The sequence below is a fragment of the Zonotrichia albicollis genome, chromosome 8 (genome assembly GCF_047830755.1).
Source record: "Zonotrichia albicollis isolate bZonAlb1 chromosome 8, bZonAlb1.hap1, whole genome shotgun sequence".
Taxonomy (NCBI): Eukaryota; Metazoa; Chordata; class Aves; order Passeriformes; family Passerellidae; genus Zonotrichia; species Zonotrichia albicollis.
The window spans coordinates 20,202,953-20,209,398 of NC_133826.1; the positions used below are offsets into that span (position 1 = coordinate 20,202,953).

Below are 6,446 nucleotides of genomic sequence, written 5' to 3' on the forward strand. Positions count from 1 at the left end.
ACAAATGTTACACCAGATACGAGACCCAAGCTAATACTGCAACAAAACAAGGAAAACCCCCTGACTAAATGAAATTATATTCTTTCAAGGATTTTAAACATCATTGCAAATATGTTCAATCTTGCCCTATAATAATTTTAGATTTCTTTTTGCATAACTCTGTTCATACTGATTAATATCCAAAATCTTGTCACAGCAGACACAATTTATAAACCAAAAGTATGGATAACTAAATGCCCAATTTAAATACATCCTGCACTGCAATTTAGTGCCCCAGTTTAAAACACAGTTTAATTTCAACACTTCTTAGTATTCTTTTGTGAGTAAGGATAAAAGGTTTTTATTAGGAAAACCTAGATCTTATTTCACACCAAAGCAGATCAAGCACTGTAATGCAATGTTGTTTCTTTAAGTAAAGAAAAAAATTTATAAGTCTTTAAAAAAGCACCTTACTGGTTACCTTTTAATGAGGAAAAAAGTTTCAATCAGAGCTATATAAATTTCTGCATTAATTTCTGAATAAGAATAGTAGTTTTGCTTCTTATTGAAGCAAGCTAGGTTGGTGAGTGTCTAGATTCTGGAACAAAGCAACAAGAGAACAAATCGTGTACACATTCCCTAAAACGAGGAGATAAAATTCAGATATCTCTTACCATGCAGATTCCTACAAAACATAACCTACTAGCTTCCCACTTTTCCCTTTTTCACAATTATCAAAGTAATCTGTTAAGTGAGAGGCACTCTAAACTATCTTCTTCCACTGTGATGTCATCTACTTAACTTGGTTTAGCTCATGTATCTTTGTCATTCTACTCAAATGCAGTTGCCTTGGTTTTTCCCTTGACTTGCTGAGTGTTTTTGGTTTTGTCAGTCCGGTTGCAGATTCTCTCGGGCAAAGACCAGCTGTTAATATGCACAGCATCTCCCTCTGTAATCAGGACTTTTGAAAGGTTGTTACTAATGTTCTTGGAGAACTACCACTGACCATGAATAAACAGCATGCTTACACCTTGGCTATTAGATCACATCCTTTTGTTTTCCTCTCTTTGCACATCACCTCATAGACTAGCGACAAAATAAAACCTTGGGCATATATACGCCATTTAACCCAAAAGGATGTTCAGCCATCCTGTCCTTTGATTCAAATGGGTATTTTTTTCTGAGTGTTGTGCTCAAATCACTGCATTCTGTAACAAAAAAATGAACTCATCTTGCTTCCCACTTGTCCCCTTCAGGGACACATCTCATTAGAAGCCTTTTTGGTGCAGTGTACCCTTTCACAATCCTTCCAAGAAAATGTAAAAATGATCTGATACTGCAGCTTTTGCATTGTCTCAAAAATCAGTACCAGGATTCCTGATATTACCTGACACGGAAGTAAATCCTTTTATTGTGCCAAGTATTTTATGAATTATTAATTGGTCGATTAAACTTTTGCCTGCAGTAGGAATAAATTTAAAAAAGGACAAAAGTACTTTGAAAGGTGAAACTTCAAGCGATCCTGCCTGCTAAGTAAATTCCTAGAGCTGCATTTGTTTTTACAATAAAACCTCTCTGCTAGTTTCAGGTTTGAAAGTTTATGGTATCACCACAATGCATAGCTCAGTGAGGGGATTCAAACAGCAAGAGGAAGAAGAGGGTAGACACATTCTGATGAAGCATAGCTGCCATGTCTAAAGATATCTCTGCATAATGCTGTTAATGGCTTACTGAATTGATCTGTTCAATTTGTGCTATTTAATGAAGCAGGGCACCTGACACTTTATCATAAGCTTGTGTTGGTTAAAAGTGTTTAGCTAAATGTCTGTATTGCTAATGGTGTTTCCATGCCATATTTCACTTTGAAGATTTGCAAAAATAATAGCCTGGATAAATTCTAGGTATTCCAGACTTTGGAAAGCACACTTTGGGAGGCAAAAGGCAGACTAGTAAAGAAAAGATCAAGCAGCTACTCACAAAGAGTGTGAGTAGCAAATAATTGTGCCATAATTAAAGAAAATAAAACATGCCATCATACCTCTAGGTGGAAAAACCTGCAAACCAATCACGTCTGGCTTTAATAGTTCCAGTGCTCTTGTGTAGTATAAATCTAGCAGAGTAAAAATAAAGGCTACAGTTGCAGAAAGAAAACATTTAGGTGTTCACATTGCGACATTGCTTCATTCTACTCATTGGTTTTTAAAATTTAGATAGACTTTTAACGGTCTTGTAAAAAATGCATTTATCAGTTCAGTGTTCTCTAGATTGTATTCATCTTTAATAAGATCCATACATTATGTTCATAACAAGAAAATTAACTTTCCCAGTTCTTGGTGGCAATGAACAAAAACAACTGTATGAACGGAACACGTTTTGTGCAAGAATCTGAAGTTGGGATTAGACACCATTACAAAGATCTCTCAAAACTGTCAGAAACTTGTTTGCCCAGCTGTATTCTGGGTCCTCTGGAGTTCAAAGTAGTTCAATTTGCAAATGAATCAAGAAGGCCAAGGTCAAAATCACATTTCACTAAACATAAAACATATATTCACATATGTTTGTGAAACATATATTCATCAGGTGGGCTGGTTCTTGGTTTATCTCTTCTGCATAAAAACGTACCTTGAGACTATCATTCTGGTTTCAGTCTGGTTTGTTTTTATTTAATAATAATTTAAAGTTCGGGATGAACTTTGAATTATTATTAGCAAAATAGACACAGTCAAAAAATTCAGGGTTAGCCTAGTATATGATCCCACTCAGATGGTAAAGAAGTAATTCAGAAAAAAGCATTAAGTAAAGCGTATTTATCAATGAGAATTAAGCCTTACAAATAGCAGCAATGACTAATGCTACAGAAATTCATGGTTTAAATTATTCTTTTTCACTAGTGTACCATACTGCCTTTCAAATATGTTTAAAAGTCTGGGAGTAGAGAAGTGCTTGATAGCAATGTGATCACAAGAATCTGTTCCTTGGTGTTAGTAATTCTGAATATTTTCTGAAATATTCAGTTCTGGTTTGCTGGTTCCATGAGAACTGACTCAATTTGCATCAAGGCCCATTTTTAGCTCAACAGCTCAAGAATGCTGCCTTAAGCCTTTAGCCTTCCATGGGTTTTATCATGGAAAAGCATGTAATGAACACCAATAATCCATCCCTGTACCACATAGCTCAGTTCACATTATATGGGGACCAATGGTTACACGTTACAGATATTTATGTAATTATAAAAAATATTTATATATTACCTTTATACAGTACCTTACCCAGGGAAACCTTCCATTGCAGCTTTTTCAGCTGCTCTCAGAAATGACTGAAGACAACACTAACAGAAGAAAGAAACCCACTCATTGTCTAAATCTCTGTGGTCCCCCCTTTCAGACCTGTAGAACCTCGTGTACACTGAGAAACATCCCAGGACACAAAGAGCTGCTCTGGCAGAGAAGTTGCACCTTATCACCTCCCAGAGCAAAGCAGCATCACAGACTCAAGGGCAAGGGAAAGATAACCATGGAATTCAAATTTCTGGCCAAAAATTGAGCCAGTTAGGATTCAGAGCTGAGCTTGTCCACAAAGTACACCTTCACTGTAATCCAAAACCAATGGATTCAGGTCCAAATTTTGGCACTGTCCCATTAAACTGTCTCCTCACCAATTATGCAACGATTCTTGAACCTCAATAAAAGACTTCAATAGATAAAAATTAGGAAAAGAACAACTCCATCTCTAATTTAAATGGGGATAAAACCATTAACTAAATACCAGACTTCCCTCATCCAGATGAGGGTAGGATAATTATTATTGTAGGAATGGGAGATATTCAATACGATAGAAGTTCTAATTTTTGTTAAGAGGCTGCATGTACTCTTTTAATAGATATAAAATGAAAAGGTTCAAAGGAAAAAAATGCTGAAGCACAGAAAATCCAAAATAAAAACCTACACTGAAAATTTCTAAGTACCCTGCATAAACAAAACATTACCTTTTCTAGCTCCACTGCCCAGCCCTAGTATAGACTATGTAGTTAGGAATTAGCATATATCAAGGATTGTATTATGTAGTTTGAAAAAGAAATTGTATTTGTTAACAAAGACAGTAATATAACTTGTGAAATGTTAGGTCCAAACTAATTTCACCAAAGCCCTCACAATTATAATTTCCTGGAAAAGTTTAGGCTCCTTTTTTCTGCAGTAGGTAAAGAGAACTGAAGTACGTGGTGTCTGTTCTAGGTTTGTAATTCCAGGGATGCCATAGCCATAACCACACCTTGTGCCTGCTTTCCTTTGAAACCCCACCTCATGTGTGGGCTGGGTCTCCAGCCCCCCAGATTAAAGCTCTCAGTCCTCACTTTCTGTTTCTTGCTGCTGCTGAAAATTGTAGATTGTTATTCCCTTAGCATATGAAAGTGAAGTGTTCCTAAAGCAATAATCCTGTATGTTTATTGCTCTGAGCTGGTGAAGCAGCGCTTGCTGTTATCCAAAGGACAGCAACAAAAACATGCAGCCTGGCTCAGCATATTGGGGTTTTTCTGCTCATGCAATGTGCCCAGAATTATTCTGGTTTCCTGAGTTCTACGTCAGCAGCTTTCTTTACAGAGCAACCTTGGCAATTCACCGTGTTTAAGGAATTTTACTTCAGGAAGTCTGCTATTTTTGGTGTCTTAATAATTCACCCACAGGTACAATTCAGTATTATCATCTTCATGTTAAAATACACTTTAGATATTGCAGCAATCAACATCTAACATGAATTTATATTTTACGTGGTCAGCCAGGCTGATCACAGCCAGACTGAAAAGATTTTCAGTGGGAACATTCCCTCACCTATCAAGTAGGTTGGTTTTCTTGTGGTTGAGGAATTTTAGAATCTGCAGTCTGGAGTAAGAAAAGGACAGGAAAAAGTTATTTCCTTAGCTAGAAAGGGCATCATGCTTAAACCACTAATTCCTGACATGTTCAGTTCCCAAGATGCCCATCTTGAGGAGCTGAAGCACTTGCACAGAATGATACACTGTAAGAGTGGCATTACTTAGCCCAAGTTAAACAGAGAAGTAACCCTATTTCTTCCCTTAAGCACCAAACAAGGGAAAACCACCACTTAATCTTTGGCATTTGCTATTTACCTTGTAAATCATGGCTCAGCAGGGACACTGGCTGCTTTTCCCCTGTAAATGTAACCTGGTTGGAAAAGAATGGGCTCATGGTTATCCTCTCTAAAAAACTGGTATAAAAAGACTAAAAAATTGTGATTTTTAAAAAATACATAAAGATGAAGGACATGGACTAAAAAGAATGCAATTTAAAAACCACGACAATTTCAAATATTCTCCCTTTGAAGTAATTGATAAAGTTGTTGCCCTTCTATTTCTCATGGAGTAGACTTCAAAACTAAAAAAGCTTTTGCAAACTATTTCACTTTCTCTGCCTCTTGTATGAAAGAGATACTCAATATAGTCCTGCCCCTATCTAAGTACTATGTAGCTATTTCTTAGCCATTTTGTATGCACTCACCAAACCAACATGTATTTTACATTTTACAGTTACTGCCATTCCTAATCCATAATCCCATGCTGTTGCCAAGGGCAGCCAAAATTCTCTTTTCTCAATGAGCAGCTTTTGCAAATTTTTACAGGTTCCAGTAGCCTTTTTCTCCCACTAGAAATAATTAAAAAAAAAGGAAAAAAACATTCAACAAGTATTGGAAGAGAGCTAAGCAGGAAACGGCAAGCACAGTTACATTCATACATATTTTCAAATAGTTCACTTAAAATGTATTAAAGTGAGTTTAAAATATTCCCAGTTGTTTCTGTGGTGGTGTGACAACATTTCAAAATCTGGGTTCAACTGTTTTCTGCTTTTGTTTTTCAGTCAGGCACCAGATTTTCAACCAAAGTGTGTATGCCAAAACATTACAGCCAAAACCCCAAAAGATATCAACTTAGAAACACTGCCTCACCACATCAACATCATTTCATTTACCATTTTTTCCTAGTGGAAGAATCCAGTACTTTTTAAAGGATGCAGCTGAGCAGGCAACCTGATAGGAGATGAAGCTACTGAGCTGCAGTGATTGGGAAATAGGAAAAAGTGAAATGTAGTCTTTTTCAGAAACATCTTTGACCCATTCATTTTTATATGGCAAACTATTCAAAATTAATCACAAAGAGCTTATTCTAGGTTTATTTTAAGACAAAGATTTTTAGTTGTGTTCAGAGCATCTTTGTTATTATTCTTTAAAAAACTGCAGTTGGTGCTGAAGATAAATTATATTTTAACAATTACTAACATGTTGAATGAATATCTGTCTAGGAGCCATAAACTAACTAGTTAAGCTTTCAGTCAGCTGCACTTATGTAACTCTAAATAAATCTTTAGATTAACTGGAAATAATCTCCTGTACATCTTTCTTACCCATGCCATGCAGAGAGGTCTGGGTTGGCAGAGCTGAGGGGTTCAGTACAGAGG

The 6,446-nt window shown here is 36.3% G+C and overlaps 1 long non-coding RNA gene across 1 annotated transcript; it reads right to left on the bottom strand.

Moving 5' to 3' along the window:
- Positions 1 to 4,792: 4,792 nt before the first annotated feature.
- On the bottom strand, positions 4,793 to 5,629 carry LOC141729779 (uncharacterized). Its single transcript, XR_012581214.1, has 3 exons — positions 5,493 to 5,629; positions 5,105 to 5,159; positions 4,793 to 4,856 (listed from the first exon to the last, which is right to left on the bottom strand). It is a non-coding gene; the product is annotated as an uncharacterized LOC141729779 (long non-coding RNA).
- Between the last annotated feature and the right edge of the window lie 817 nt (positions 5,630 to 6,446).